Source organism: Bombina bombina, chromosome 3, assembly GCF_027579735.1.
Source record: "Bombina bombina isolate aBomBom1 chromosome 3, aBomBom1.pri, whole genome shotgun sequence".
Classification (NCBI taxonomy): domain Eukaryota; kingdom Metazoa; phylum Chordata; class Amphibia; order Anura; family Bombinatoridae; genus Bombina; species Bombina bombina.
Genome location: NC_069501.1, coordinates 585,072 through 602,147, shown reverse-complemented (window position 1 = coordinate 602,147; position 17,076 = coordinate 585,072). Strand labels below are relative to the sequence as shown.

Genomic DNA, 17,076 nt, shown 5'->3' with positions numbered 1-17,076 from the left:
GGTTCGACCAGGTTTAGGGCGATCGCAACTCGTTGCTTAGGGTAAGAATCCCCCCAATAGCAACAAGTGGCTTAAGACCTCACAAGGAGGCCGATGCCACAAGGCCGAGGGGAAACGTCCCTTTAGCACCTTCTGACAAAGACACAAGTTTACACTTGATCTTTGCCAAAAGGCCGAGAAGCGATAACGCAAAGCTCTTGTCTGGAATTCCGCACGCTCCGAGAACTCCCTCTGCCTCGAGGAGACACATCACAAACTTTGGAAATTCACAAGCTGCTGCTGCTGCAAACCACAACAACACAGGTCAGGCTGCTAGGCCAGGCAAACAAACACAACTAATACAATCTGCTTCAAGACAAAAAAGCAGCAGCGGCGACGACGACCACCAGGAACCTGCTGCCTGACTACTGGACAGATAGCTGCTCTCCAATTTGCATGGCTCCGCCTCCTCCACCCTCCCCCGAAAACGGCCCCCCTCCTTCCCCCCCCCCCCCGCCATCGTCGGCGCTGCACTCTGGAGACAGACAGGCAGAAAGGCGACAAAGCCACCGGGCTGATCAGGCTGATTGCACCTACCTAGCTGCTAGTGGATCTTGTGGGCCTAGCTGCCCGCCTACCTACCTACCTACCTAGCTAGCTAGCTAGCTAGCAGGCTACAATCATTTTCGAAAAAACTTCCATGAGCGGGCACCAGGTGGAGAAAGAAGCACACGGACAACATTGACAGCTCCAAAGACTTTTATTGTCTGCCAAGAAGGAGGGATAGATAGAAAGAAAGAAAGAAAGAAAGAAAGAAACAAACAAAAGAAAGATTTTATAAACACATAGATGTAAATCAAGCGATGGACACATCAAAATACATACAAGAGGATGACACACATACATCAATAAATAAATAAATCAACAAATAAATACATAAATAAATGCATAAATAAATTATTACATAATTACATAAATAAATTCACGCTGCAATACATAGATTTGTGCGGAAAGGCTCGGCCCATGAAAAAGGAACAACCAAGGCTAACAAACACGTCGCCTCGCCAGGTAAATACCGCTTCCTAGGCTTTTTGGGCACAGCACACAAGGGGTTAACAAGACTCGGAAAAGAAAGCAGGCGGGAAAGCTGCTCGTCGCTGAGGCTTTCTTGCAAATATCTGATGCTGCTGCAGGTCTTTTTCCGGCTTTTGGTTGTTGCATGGATGATGAGGAGGATCATTCTGTTTTTGTCACACTGCAAAAGAGAGGGGTGCACCGGTCCTGGAGGTACTGCAATACCAGGTCAATGCGTGGAGTGGACAGAGCAAGCTCTTCTTCCATCTCCCTGTTTCAAAAATCCATATAATATATGGCACCCAGATAGGGCGCGTATCAGATATTAAACTGATAAGAACAGATTTTTTTATTTTTTTTTTCCACTCAGTCATGAGCCTGAGACCTTAGAACTTGGATTTTTTTGGATTGGATTGGATTAAAACGCATCACCGGAACCTTCAAATCCATAAAGTTCTGCTCAATCACATCATAGTGGATATAAAATGTGCCTTCAATAAATATATCGGATGTAAAACCATTCAGTGCATAAAAACCACCCATAAAAATAAAATAAAAATAAAATACTAAATCTAACCCTTCATTATCCCTAATTAACCAACACTGAAAAAGCTATCCCTCACTTCACCAACCCACTACATATCCCTAAAAATCTATCCTAGCAAATACTGTCCCTCAAAACTGACCCTAAAAGAAACAGAAAAGAAACTGAAAACCTATAAAAAAAACCTTAAACAAAACCCTCAAACCTCACCCTCCCTTCACCACACCCAACTAACTATCCCTACAAACTGCCCCTATAACTTACCCTACCAACTGTCCCTTACAAGGAAAAGAAGAAGAAAAAGGAAAGAAACCTAAAAAACAGCTTTATTCCATAAATAAAATCCCCATTTGTATTTTGCACTTTTTTCATCCATGGTTTTACAATCTCTTAAAAAATAAATATGAATTAAGCTAAGAGCGTACTGTATGCAATGTCATGATAAAATAGTTTCATGTTTAAAAAGTAAAAGATTCCTTGCTAGCCAAAGGGCTTCTTTAAAACAATTTAAAATTAACCTAGTATATAAAAACTTTTCTTCGTCTATGCATAGCAGCCTTCCATATAAAATAGCCTCTTCATTTAAAACTTTAAGACCCCCTACCCACATTAAAAGGGGACACACCTTCTTCCACACCTCCTGTCCAAAAGCACAAGACCAAAAAACGTGTAGCACATCCTCATCGTCATAGCATTCTGGACGAGGGCACTTGGCTCTGGCCACCAAGCCCGTTCTATGCTGAAAAGCCCGGGTGGGAAGACAACCAGCAACAATTCCCGAAGCCAAATCTTTTTGTGCATTGCTTAACATTTTATTAGATACATTCTTCCAAATTAAAAGAGAAATTTCATCTGAAAAACGTAAAACTGTAGAGACCAGCTCACCAGATTTAAAAACATTTAAAAGCTTCTTATGGTCTTGTAAAATATCTACAGTAAAACTTTGTAACTTAAAATCTCTAATAATTTTATCTAAAATCATAAAATGTTTGGGTAAATTAAAAGCATGAGGTCTGTTTAATGAAAAAGGAAACCAATTATATTTTTTAAAAACAAAACCAACAGAGTATTTTAAAAAGAGGCCAGCCATACAATCATCATCCCGAAGAGCTATCTTTATATTAAAAGCAAGGAATTTAAAACTGAGAAACATATTAATATCAAGGGCATTTTTCCCACCATGTGCATGTAGTTTTTGTAATTCTGTTCTCTTATGTCGTTCCATCTTAGCCCCCCAGATAAAAACAAAACACTCCCTAACTATTCATCTTATCCATAAAACTGGGGGAAATAAAACCAAGGCTGTATATAAAAGAACTGGTATAATAACTTGCTTTATAATTAAAATCTTCCCCTCTAGAGTTAATTTCCTAAAACCCCATAAACCAAATTTCTTTTTAACTCTAGCTAAAATAATCTCCCAATTAAAATCATACTTCATATTCTGAGTAAAATGGATTCCTAAAATCTTAATTTTGTCTCTTACAACATTTATATCCACATCCAACAAACTACCCCACCTTCCATACAACATACACTCTGATTTCTCAAGATTCACCTTACACCCAGAAGCCTCACAAAACCACTGAACAGTTCTGATTGCACGCTTTATAGACACCGGATCCGTACATAACACAGTCACATCATCCATATAAGCTAACACTTTCACCTGACACCCATTCCCACCAGGTACACACACACCTCTAATCACCTTATCCTTCCTTAACACACACAACAATGGCTCCATACAACAAATAAACAAAATAGGGGAAAGGGGACATCCTTGCCTCACACCTGATCTCACTTTCACACCTTCAGTCAAAAACCCATTCACAGACACAGCACTCTCACACTCATCATACACACTTCTAATCTGCCTACATATCTTATCTGGGAATCCTAACTTCTTTAAAACATCAAATATAAACTTATGGGATATTCTATCGAAAGCTTTTTCAAAATCAATAGTTAAAAGTGCTAAACTCTGATCTCTATCCAAGCAATAAAAAACCGAATCTCTAAGTGTACATAAAAGTTCTGTTATGCTTCTCCCAGGCACCGCACAGCACTGGCAGGGAGCAATAACCTTGGATATAACAGTCCTAATACGTGAGGCTAAAAGCTTAGTAAAAATCTTATAATCGCAATTCAGCAATGTGATGGGACGCCAATTCTTTACTTTGTCTTTATCCCCCTTTTTGTACAACAAAGTAACCACCCCCTGCGTCCAAGATTTAGGTAAAAAATTAAAATCACCACATTTCTGAATTAAAAAAATAAAATCTTTCTTTAAAATATCCCAAAAAGTCACATAAAATTCTATTGGCAACCCATTCCCCGGGGTCTTGCTATTTTTAAAACTCTTAACAGCATTTAAAATCTCCTCACTAGTAAAATCCTGGGCTAAAAAACTTTGGTCATCAATATTAAAAGAAGAATCTAAAAGGTTTAAAAAATGTTTTTCTAAAGAACGATCTAAAACTTTAGGAGAAAATAAATTATCATAAAAATCAAAAACAACCTTTTTAATATTTAAAATCCCAGTTTCCCCTTCTAAAACCTCAATAAAACTCTTATTACTGGCAAGTTTTTTAAAAAAGAAACGGGAACACTTTTCATCTTCTTCTAAAACCTGAACTTTAGAATTAAAAATGATTTGTTTTGCTTTATTTTCTAAAACCTTTTTTATTTCTCCCTTAACCCTAATAATATCCTCTTCTACTTCACACCCAAAATTCCTAGCTTGATATAATGCGTTTAAACGAAATTGTAAAACCGAATAAAATTCTCTTTTTTCTTTAGCTTTCCTTTTGCCAGCATTTATAAAAAACGTACGAATTTTAGCTTTAGCTGTATCCCACCACCCCACAATATCATTATCACCCCTAGTAAAACTTAATCTCTCATAAAACTTAATAAAATCATCACATACACGTTTATCTGTTAAAAGAGAGGTGTTTGACATGCTCTGGTTCCGGGGGAGGAGACTGAATGCAGGACAGGCTCTGAGCAAGCTCTCTCTAGAGACTCCCACAACAGCCATTTGGCGGTAATTCGCGCTGAAACCCTGGTCCTGGGAGGCTATTATCTGGAAAAAAAACTGGATACCGGTTCCATATTGGTGCAGGTACATCACACCATATTGCTTTGGCCCTTATAGCCTGTAATGAGCTGGGCATCTCTTAAACTTTACAGAGAAATTGAAGTCTATCGGCTTAACCCTACCCCTCCCACCGGTGCTGCGTGAGGTGGTAGAGGGGACGCTGTTACAGAAGGCTGATCTTTTTAAACTAAGAGGAGCGCGGACACGGAGCGCACAGTCACCTGAACATAATTCTAAGGTGACTGACGGCGTCAGACCGTAAAGATCGCGGATACAGAGCGCACAGCAGTTTGAATACATTCCTCAGGCTATGTAATGGCTTAAACACAGCCTCCTATAATTTTTAAGCTCTAATGGATTCGCTTGCTCCCTAAACCGAAGTAATACTGCTTGAACTCGGCTATCGGTCCCCACCCCTCCCACCGGTGCTGCGTGAGGGAGTGGAGGAGACCCTGACCTTACAGGGGAGGCTACCACTTAGAGCTGGAGAAGGAACAGCCAGCGCACCACATTTTCCTATACACCGGTGCTGCTGGTGAAAGTGCGGCTGATATCCTAGCTAGAGCTGGAGAGGAAAACAAATACAAACAACAATCCAGCTTAGGAAGAAAAGGAGCAGGAAATTGGATGCCTGGCTATAACTATTGCACAGAGCTGCATGGTAAAAGGTACATTTTACTTTAAAGGAATAGTGGCTCAAAAGTTGGGAAAAAGCAACCATACAAAGAAGCTATTGTGAAATATTATTTTTCCATGGGAAACTAACCTCAAAAGTCTTACAAAAAAGTGTTTGCACAACATTAGAGTGAAGTAGACATAAGCCACCTTTTAAAGTGAGAGACATTCCAAGATTAAATCTTTTACAAACACCAGGAAAAAGGCAGCAGAAAAAGAGGAAATGACACGCTGCACACTAACTGCACGTGCTAATAACTTTCTCCAAATGCTATGAACTGCTTGCTTATCCCTCTCTTGCTTATTTTTTGACTTTGATTACTTTTCAATTCTTTTGGCATAAAGAGAAAGGAAAGAAAGCTACAAAAGTACATGTATATGTTTTTTTTTTTCATGTTTATTAATGATATAAATGAACCCTTGGCCGCCTACTATGCAAAGCTCTGTAAATATAAGTATCTCAGGGAAGGTATGGCATAAAGTTTAAACTGCTAAATAATACCCTAATTGTATAAGCCATAAGAAACACTGGCAAATTGATTACAAAGTATAAACAGACACAGAGTAACTCAATGTTAAGGGGAATAAGAAACATTGTGTTATCTTGGTTAGTTGCAAACTGCATGTGTTACTAATCTTTCTAAATGCTAATCATCTGCTGTGATTTTCCTCTCTGTTTTCTATGCTTATTAACACTGACAAACAGTTTATGGCTTGTTAACTATTACCTGAAAAACAAAATGTGTTGGTCCTAGGAGGATTAATATAAAAGAGGGGAGCGAGAAGGAAAGGAAGGGAAAAGAAAGGAAAAAAAAAAGAGATATATAAAAAGGTGTTTAGTGTTTAAAAGGTGCAGAGAAAATTAAACACTGTGCTTTGTTGGTAAAATAACACTTTTTGCTAAAAATGCCTAATTATTAATTATTATCCTTACCTTAATAGATGCAAATATTAATCATTTGGTGTAATACTGATATCAGTTTTGTCTTTTGGGTAGCTGAGGTTCATTCTTAATCCCTCTTGCAGGAAATAGGAAAACTGCTGTCTGGCATCTACACATGGTTTTGTCATTCTTTTATGGTTGTGTGAGGGAATTAACCCCTTCCAAGCATGTATTAAATTAAACTGAAAGAAGGTTTGAGACCCAAATTCTGATGAACAGAGCACTAACATGTTTAATGTTATACTTCTACTTTTTTCCAACTAATCAAAATATTCTTATCTATTGGAAAAAAGTATAAAGACACTTCCTTGATTCAATTATTGTTAGGACAAACTGACTTATTTATAGTGGCTTTAGACTGTCAGGGTACTCTACACTTTCTATATCTACCTGCTACACAATATATTTTTACTCATTGCATGAGATGAGGCTGCACAAGTCTAAGTGTAATCAGTAAATAATTGTTATCTGTGGTGTATATAAAGCTGTACTTTGTTTTAACTTGGGTACATAGAAGTAAAATATACCAATTAACTGGAAGCCTATAATAAAATATAGCTACTCTACTAATTGGTAGATAAGTAGCACATCGACTGTACACTATTAGATATATAATTGATTAGACAAAAAAGAAGTAGGAAGAAAGGATGTAAAGTAGTAACTGACCCTTTTCTCTTTCTTCCTTAGACAAATTTATCTAAACTAAAGGAAAGAATAGGAGAGATAAATTAAAAACTGAAGGGATATTATTCTTTCTAGGATTATAAGGATGAGCTAGCAATTGACATAAAGACAGGAGATATCTAGTTTGGGATAGAATACACCTAGGTACTAATCTTGGTACCAAGTGGAAACTTAATATTGAGCAATTGGACAAGACTTTTTAAAGTCCATAAAATAATAGATTTTAGCAAGTAATTCCTATATCAAGATCACCTACTAACCTTATTTTTATAACCAAAAACACTAAATCACCCCTTTTTTTTTTTTTTTCCTCACCAATCACTTCACACCCCACTAACCCTCACATATATCACTCCCCCCCCCCATTTTTTCCCTCCCTTGCATCCCAGGGGGGGACTCTGCCCCCTCTCCTCCAATTTCTTTTTTTTTCACATCACTAATCTATGGATAAATTTTTGCACGCACACACTAAAACTCCCTCACCAGCCATGGCGGCAAAGCACAGAGATAGGAAAAATAAAGGTGTTTCAGAAACTCAGATGGACACTCATTCAGTTCGCTCTAATCTTACCTATGATAAAGAGGTACCAGACATGCAAATATTAATAACTAATATAACAGAGGCTCTTGCTCCAAGATTTGATTCTATGCAAGCTGAAATCAAACAAGATATTCTTTCCTTAACCAATGAAGTCAGGCTATTCTCAAATAGGCTTGAAGAAGTCGAACAAAGAGTGTCAGACTTGGAAGATAATAGCACGACGCATAGCTCTAAGTTAAAAGACATAGACACAATTCTATCTAAAATGCAAATTAAAATCGAGGACCTAGAGAACAGGTCTAGGAGGAATAACGTAAGAATAATCGGGGTCCCAGAGGGGAAACAGTACGAGGACCTGGGAAAATTCATATCTACAACTTTAGTGCAATTATTAGGCCTGCCTTCATCTTATCCCCCAATAATAGTGGAAAGGGCCCATAGGCTGGGGCGACAGACAGAGGGGGGTAAAGGAAATGTAAGACCAAGACCAGTTATAGCAAAGTTATTGAATTTCCAGGATAAAATTATTCCAGTACTATCGGAAAAACCAACCCATTGTATTAGGGACAACTAACATATATCTATTCCAAGATTTCTCCGCAGAAACAGCAGGGAAAAGAAAAGAGCTATCCCCAATCTGCACAAAACTTATCCTTTCGGGATATCGTGCAACGATAATTTACCCGGCTAAGTTAAAGATCATAGTCAATGATGAAGCTCATTTCTTTGAATCTGCCAAAGAAGCGGAAAAATTTGTAGATAAGCTAGGGAATCAAGATAATAGGTGATAGAAGGTAAAATAGCCTTACATTTCAAATTTTATCGGTTGATATAGGTTACAAGGTTCAAGGGCCAACAAGGGGCCATGCGGGGCCCCCGGGAATCTTCCGCAACAGGGGGGTGTTGTTTGCTTGTTATGGTTTATCCTTCCTCAGTTACGCTATGTTTTTGGGTTAGTTGGTCTCCCTTCAAGGGGGCGTTGTGTTTATCTTTATTTATTTTTTTTTATTTTATTTATTTATTTATTTTTTTGTTTCTGTTGGTTTTTTGGCCTGGATGGGTGAGGAATGAGCAGAGTGGATACATGTAAAATAACCTCTTGGAATATTGGAGGTCTTACCTCCCCCATTAAGCGAAAGTCAATTTTAGCACATCTACGAAAAATTGATACCCACATAGCTCTTTTGCAAGAAACTCATTTAAATTTAGAAGAAGTGCTGAAACTGAAGTCTTCTTGGGTAAAAGAGGTAGTTGCTGCCACAGGCATAGAAAGGAAGAGAGGAGTGGCAATTCTGTTAGGAAAAAATATTAATTATGAAATTCTTCATAGTATTCTAGACCCAGAAGGGAGATATGTAATTCTAAAACTAAAAATAGAGGGAACTTTATATACACTTTGCAATCTATATGCACCCAATGTGTTTGACCCAATATTCTGGGATAATCTGCAGGCAAAAATTCTCACTGAATCAGTAGGATATCTAATTTTAGGCGGGGACTTTAACATGGCTCCACATTATCCATTAGACAGGTTAAGACAGAAGCCAATGGCAGGGAAGAACAAGCGAGATAATCTGGAAACCAAAATGTTTAAGAAAATGTTTCAAAATCTATTAATAAGGGATATATGGAGATAGCAGAATCCAGAGGTAAGAGACTATACCTGTTTATCCAGAGCTCATAAAACTCTATCTAGGATAGACTTATTTCTTATCGACGAAAGACTTTGTAAAATGCAAATTAAAGCTAAAATCTTCCCTATCAACATATCAGATCATAGTCCTGTTACAATAGAAATTTTATATAAAAACTCCAAATCAGGATCTTCTCGCTTCTTCTTTCCTGTATGGTTGGTAAATGACTTAAAATTTAAAATTTGGCTGAAAGAGAAATTTCAAGAATACACGGAGATAAACAAAGACTACGTTGATCGTCCGAATATCTTCTGGGAGGCCGCAAAGGCAGTTCTCAGAGGAGAAATCATTTCATATAGTGCTAATAGACTTAAAACACTAAAGATGAGAGAGACAGAAGTGACAAAATCAGCAATTAACTCATATAATAATTATTTACTTAATAATTCTCAAGAAAACTGGATTAAGTATAATAGATCAAAAAGTGAAAGAGATACATTCCAAATTTATAAAGAGACGCAGAAGGAGTTAAAGCTTCAGGCAAGACTCTACCGACATGGGAATAAAGCCGGAAAACTATTGGCTAACTTGATGAGAAGGGAAAGAAGATCCCCATTAATAGATAAACTCCATCATAAAGAGAAAATCCATATAAATACGGAAGATATCTCTAATATTTTCTCAGACTATTTTAGAAAGATCTACTCCTTGAAAAACTCAGACAAGGTCAAATCTGAAGAATTCTGGAGTAAAATCACTCATCCGACACTTAATAGTGAAAAGATGACAATAGTAAACTCTCCAATATCTGAGGAAGAAATCTTAAAAGTTATCCAAGATCTCCCATTAAGTAAAGCATCAGTGCCGGACGCACTGCCCAACGAATTTTACAAAATTCTCACGCCATTGATAGCTCCACCCCTGAGTAAGCTTTTTAATCATATCTATACAGAAGGGACTGCAGTCTCTCCTCAATTCTGTGCCTCCTATACAACTTGAAGCCCGGGAAGGATCCTAACAATAAAGAGTCCTATAGGCCCATAGCACTATTGAATGCTGACTACAAAATTCTGACCTCCATTATAGCTAAAAGATTGCAGTTGGTACTCCCTGAAATAATCCATAAAGATCAAGCAGGGTTTCTGCAGAAACGGAACTCATCAGCAAAAGTCAGAGAAGTTTTAGTTACAATAGACTATTTTAAGCTCGCAGAGAAGGTGGGATTGGGGAGAGAGGGGGATCCCGCAGATTTAGCAATTGTCTCTATTGATGCTGAGAAAGCGTTTGATTCAATTCATCATGATCATCTGGTCACGTCTCTAGTTAAATTTGGTCTTAAGGGAAACTTTCTTAAATTTGTTGAGAACATATATAATAAGTCACATACAAAGATAATTGTTAATAATATTCTATCTCTCGAGATACCACTTGAAAGAGGGACACGTCAGGGGTGCCTCCTCTCTCCTCTTCTCTTCGATATTTCAATTGAACCTCTGGCAATAATGATAAGGGATCAAATGGAAGGTATAAAAATAGGTAAAACAGAGCTCAAAATTGCGTTGTACGCTGATGATATTCTTCTATACATTTCCAATACACAAAACAATATACCTATAATTATGTCAATTATAGAACAATTTGGATCCTTCTCGGGCTACAGGATCAATGCGTCCAAGTCGGAGTTACTCTGGATCAGAAAGACCTCGGGTTCCCTTTTAGATATACCCTTCAGAGTCTCTGAATCTTTCAGATACTTAGGGATAATAATATCACCTAATATAGATCAATGTTATGATCTTAATATAATACCAGTGATGAACAAGATCAGGGATAGTATGAAAGTATGGCAGAACCTTCCACTTTCAATCTCAGGGCGTATTGCTGCATTCAAAATGATACTTCTCCCGAAATTATTATATATTTTGCAGAATACCTCAGTAATGCTTAAACGGAAGGATGTTGGTAAAATTAACAGCATGATAAGAAACTTTATATGGCAGAACAAAAAGCCCAGAATATCTCTACTGAAACTATCGTTACCTAGAAAGTATGGGGGATTGGCACTGCCAGACATACAATTATATAACCTGGCTTTTCTTGCTCGAATAGTGGTCGACTGGATTTTAAATAAAGATTATACAATAAACAATGAACTGGAAAAAAGTGTAAGCTCTCCCTTTCTTCCTTTAGCTTTAATACATTGTAATATCAAATTAATTCCCCAAGAAATCAAAAGACTCAAAACGATAATATATCCTTTACAAGCATGGTGGAAGATCTGTAAGATATTATCCATCAAAAGCAGCATTTCTGACTATATGCCAATTAAAGGAAACCCTAAATTTCAAGCGGGACTACAATCGGTTTCTTTTCAGAACTGGCACACTTTAGGCTTGTATAATATTTCTCAGATGATAGATAAGAATAGACTTTGCATTAAAACGTTTGAGAACTTGAAACGAGAATTTAACCTTTGTAATAAAGAATTCTTTGCATATTTACAAATAAGGCATTTTATCTCCAAGATGGTAAATGAATCGGGCTGGAATTGGTCCCTGGGAAAGTTGGAGAACTGGCTTGTGTTAGCAATGAACGGATTTATGTCAATTTCCCCATGTTATCAATTCTTCATTTCTAACAAAGGGGAAAAGAATTTAGGAAACTTATCAACCGCATGGAATTTAATAATACCTCAAGAGGATATAAATGTAAGTAAAATTCATGCTTCCATTTCAAAAGTCTTACAAATTACCTTATCAGCTACATGGAGAGAGACTCATATAAAGTTATTATATAGGACCTACTATACCCCGAAGAAGGGGTCTAGATATGGGAACATTAATTTCTGTAAATGTCCAAAATGTTCATTTTTATCAGCAGATCTCATTCATATGATCTGGGAATGTCCCAGAATCAAATGCTTTTGGCTTAAGATTGAATACTGGATCAATCAAATATTAAAAATTTCCCCTTTAAAATTAAAAGTGGCTGATGTAATTTTTCTATGGGACGCGACTAAAAATCTGCGGATGTATAATAAAATAGTGAATATGATTATCTTGGCGGCAAGGTACTTGATTTTTAAGAAATGGAAAGGAAGTAGGAACCCTAGTATAAATGAGCTTAAAAACTGTCTAAAAAAACAGTGTATACTAGAGCAAAAAGATACCAATATGGAAAAGGAAACGGATATCGAAGGTTTCTTTAAAAAATGGTCAGTACTTATTAAAACGCTGTCACCAAATGAGATAGAATATATGATTTACCCTTTCAGAAATTCAGAGCTAGTTTTGCTGGGGGTTTGGTAATCCGCTCTGCTCAAGCCTCAAACTGGTGGGTCAAGATTCCTTCCTTCTCCCCCTTTTTTTTTTTTTCTCTTCTCTCTTTTTTGTTGTTGTTTGTATGTGTTTTGTTTTTTAATTTTTATTTTTTCTTGTTTGTTTGTTTGTTTTTTTTGTTACTGTACGGTTATTTTTTCTTAAAATTTTTCAGATTACTGTATAGTAAAAGGTCTAATTTGTTGTAATGTTGAGAGAATGGAATAAAAAAGGAAAGAAAAGACTCCAGCAGAGAATATAATTTATTTTAGAATCTATGTCTTGGTATAATTCTGTGAAATACTGACAACTTTTTTATTTTTCTTGTATTGTCTACATTAATTGTAATATGTAACATCAGGCCCTGCGTGGCGCAAAATTTGTAATTTGATTTCTTTTTTTCTCAATATAATGCTGGATTTAAATAAAAGTTTAAAAAAAAAAAAAAAGAGAGGTGTTTAATTTCCAATATGTTGAAGTACATTTCTTTTCACCAGGTAAATCACAGGTACATTCAACAATCTTATGATCCAATAAAACATTCTCACATAACTGACAATCCAACACCTTAAAAGCCTTTGATAAAAAAATAAAATCAATCCGGGACTTAACACGAGTGTTACCCCACGTAAAACCGTCACCCACACTACCACTCACCTTCCATGCATCCTGCAAACACAAATCCTCAACCATCCCTTTCAGAGCACTCGCAGAACCATCCAGACCAGCACACATACCCAAACTCTCTCTCATCTCACCAGGCCACACACAGTTAAAATCCCCACCTAAAATCAAAGGCTCATTGCCAGCTAAAAACAACTCTAAAATACTAAAAAACTCCACCCTCTCCCTCTTAACAGTAGGGGCATAAACATTAATACACTTGAAGCTAAAATTATAAAAACTGACATAAATAACTAAAATCCTACCCGGTACAACTTCCTCTACCCGATTAATATTAAAATCATTGCTACCAAATAAAATGCCCACTCCAACACACTTGTTCTCATTTCCTCCCGACCAAACTGAGGGGCCTCTATCCCAACCTTTTTGTAAGGATTCTACGTTAAAATGAGTATCGATAGCACATTCTTGTAAAAATAAAATATCATTAAAACGCAACTTCAGAAAATCATACAGAGCGGTCCTCCGAGGAAGACTCTTAAGGCTCCGTACATTTAAAGATGCCACACGGAGCATTTATAGAAAGTGAACGGTCTCAGCTATTTGTTGTAATTTCTAGACACATGCAGGCCCTGACCCTCTGACAAGCAGTCACTGAGTGCAGGGCTCTGTCCACTTTCTATAACAGGCATCTCATTGATCCTGAATTCCGCATCACTCACATCTGACACAAAGTCCTCAATTACTCTGGAGGAATCCACGGGAGGTGATAAAGGGGACTCAAACTCCTCAATATCCATTGATGACCCAGGTACAGGTGAGGATATAGTAGAAACGTCTGGGAACAAAGCAGCAAATCTGTTTGCAGACTGAAACAAAGCCAAGCCTAGATCTTGGGGAGACTGCAAAGGGGACAAGGCAGTAGCTGGAATAAACCCCGACACATCCTCTAGGCTGGCTGACAAACATACAGCTGAATTCCTTAATTTGGAAATATTTCCACGCTTACTCTCCTTCTCTTTAGCACTCCTCTTAGGGGAAGAAGGCAAACTTCTCTTCTCTCTACTACACCTAGTAGGGGAGAAAACTGGTCTCTTAACCTTCACTCCGACTGAAACAGGGATTGCCTCAGTTACAACGGGTCTAGCAGCAGCATCAGCCCCATCTGTAGAGACTTTTGCTACCACTTCACATGGTACAGGCTTTTCCACGACAACAGGCTTGGGAGGGGCAACAGGACCCTTTCTACTTTCCCAACGCCGCCTCTCAGGGCAATTGCGGAACTCATGCCCAGTTCCACCACATTCATCACAGGTACGGTCTACACAGTCTTTACTAAGATGACCTGTTTTCCTGCAAAATCTGCAGACCTGATCTTTTTTGCAGAAGGTGGTGTCATGCCCATAACACATACACTTACGGCAATAAAGAGGCATTTGACCATACACCAAGAACCCTCTATTATAACCAATAGAGAACATAGGAGGGGGCCTTCTGTATCCCCCATATTCCTGGTCATCAGGCATAAAGGTCACTAAAAACTTCCGTTTACCTGTCCAAACATTAAACTGATTATAAATCCTGCCTTTCCGCTCTACCTTAAGGCAATATTTATGCAAAAAATGCACAATGTCATCATCTGTAACATGGGGATTGTACATTTGAACTACAATTAATTTTTCTGCGTCACCAAACAAGGGGAATATCTTCACCCCTTGAAGTAGTTCATGGCCCTTATACAACCTAACTTTCTTCAAAACTTGATTTGCAATTGCTTCCGAGAGCAAGGTTAAGTCATAAAACCCCCTCCTCTGAAAATCATGGAAGCACATAAACTCCGAATAATGAAACTTAAACAGCTCATGCATAAGAGTCTTTTGTAAAAACTCACCATTCTTCATTGCTTGATAATTTTCCTCCACCTCAATCCTGAGGGTATCCAAAGGTCTAAAACCTGGCGTTCTCCTTCGAGTCCCTCCAGCAAAAACACTGGGTTCGCCATCTTTGGCTCGACCTGCTCCTGATCCTCCAGATGTTCCTCCATCACTGATCCCAGGATCTCCTCCTATCGACTCCTGAACTCCAACTCCGACTCCAACATCAACTTCAACTCCGACTCCGATTCTCTCCTCCTCCTCACGAACTCCTCCAGCCACTCCACACTCCTCCTGAAGCACTGCCATACTGGCAACTTGATCCCTTCTCGTTGTCTCAGATAGCTACCCCCCCAATAGCAGCATGTGGTGCACCCGAAGGAAACACCACAAGGCCGAGGGGGTAGGTTCTTCAACACCAATTGGCTCAGACACTTGATCTTAGCCAAAAGGCCGAGAAGCGATAACGCAAAGCTCTTGTCTGGAACGCCGCACGCTCCGAGAACTCCCTCTGCCTCGAGGAGACACATCACAAACTTTGGAAATTCACAAGCTGCTGCTGCTGCTGCAAACCACAACAACACAGGCCAGGCTGCTAGGCCAGGCAAACAAACACAACTAATACAATCTGCTTCAAGACAAAAAAGCAGCAGCGGCGACGACGACCACCAGGAACCTGCTGCCTGACTACTGGACAGATAGCTGCTCTCCAATTTGCATGGCTCCGCCTCCTCCACCCTCCCCCGAAAACGCCCCCCCCCCCCCGCCATCGTCGGCGCTGCACTCTGGAGACAGACAGGCAGAAAGGCGACAAAGCCACCGGGCTGATCAGGCTGATTGCACCTACCTAGCTGCTAGTGGATCTTGTGGGCCTAGCTGCCCGCCTACCTACCTACCTACCTACCTACCTAGCTAGCTAGCTAGCAGGCTACAATCATTTTCGAAAAAACTTCCATGAGCGGGCACCAGGGGGAGAAAGAAGCACACGGACAACATTGACAGCTCCAAAGACTTTTATTGTCTGCCAAGAAGGAGAGATAGATAGATAGATAGATAGAAAGAAAGAAACAAACAAACAAAAGAAAGATTTTATAAACACATAGATGTAAATCAAGCGATGGACACATCAAAATACATACAAGAGGATGACACACATACATCAATAAATAAATAAATCAACAAATAAATACATAAATAAATGCATAAATAAATTATTACATAATTACATAAATAAATTCACGCTGCAATACATAGATTTGTGCGGAAAGGCTCGGCCCATGAAAAAGGAACAACCAAGGCTAACAAACACGTCGCCTCGCCAGCTAAATACCGCTTCCTAGGCTTTTTGGGCCCAGCACACAAGGGGTTAACAAGACTCGGAAAAGAAAGCAGGCAGGAAAGCTGCTCGTCGCTGAGGCTTTCTTGCACAAAATCTGCTGCTGCTGCAGCTCTTTTCGGCTTTTGGTTGTTGCATGGATGATGATGAGGAGGAGGAGGAGGATCATTCTGTTTTTGTCACACTGCCAAAAGAGAGGGGTGCACCGGTCCTGGAGGTACTGCAATACCAGGTCAATGCGTGGAGTGGACAGAGCAAGCTCTTCTTCCATCTCCCTGTTTCAAAAATCCATTTAATATATGGCACCCAGATAGGGCGCGTATCAGATATTAAACTGATAAGAACAGATTTTTTTTTTATTTTTTATTTTCTTTCCACTCAGTCGTGAGTATGAGACCTTCTAAAACTTTTTCTCCCACTAAGGGTTTCATGGAAATCGCAACATAAAAAGTCACTCAATCGCATCATAGTGGAAATATTTTAAAACCTTATAAATATAAAAATTAAATAATAAATATAATAAATATAATATTAATAATATTAACCAACACGTAGATGTTTTTTGAAGAGATAAAACTGTCCCTCAAACATATCCCTCACCACTGTCCCTTCACTCTTTCCCTCTCTTCACCCAACCCTCTATCTGTCCCTCAAAAACATCCCTCAAAACTCTCCCTCAAGACTGACCCTAAGAGAGAAAAAAAAAATGCAGTAGAATCAATGAAAAGAAATTTTGTTCCAGACATAA

General features: G+C 38.5%; 1 non-coding gene and 1 pseudogene across 1 annotated transcript; both read right to left on the bottom strand.

The window, feature by feature from the left end:
* Window positions 1-1,244: 1,244 nt before the first annotated feature.
* Window positions 1,245-1,427, bottom strand: LOC128655018 (U2 spliceosomal RNA). The gene has a single exon (XR_008401618.1). It is a non-coding gene; the product is annotated as a U2 spliceosomal RNA (small nuclear RNA).
* A 15,096-nt stretch (window positions 1,428-16,523) lies between these two features.
* Window positions 16,524-16,725, bottom strand: LOC128655024 (uncharacterized; annotated as a pseudogene).
* Window positions 16,726-17,076: the final 351 nt, after the last annotated feature.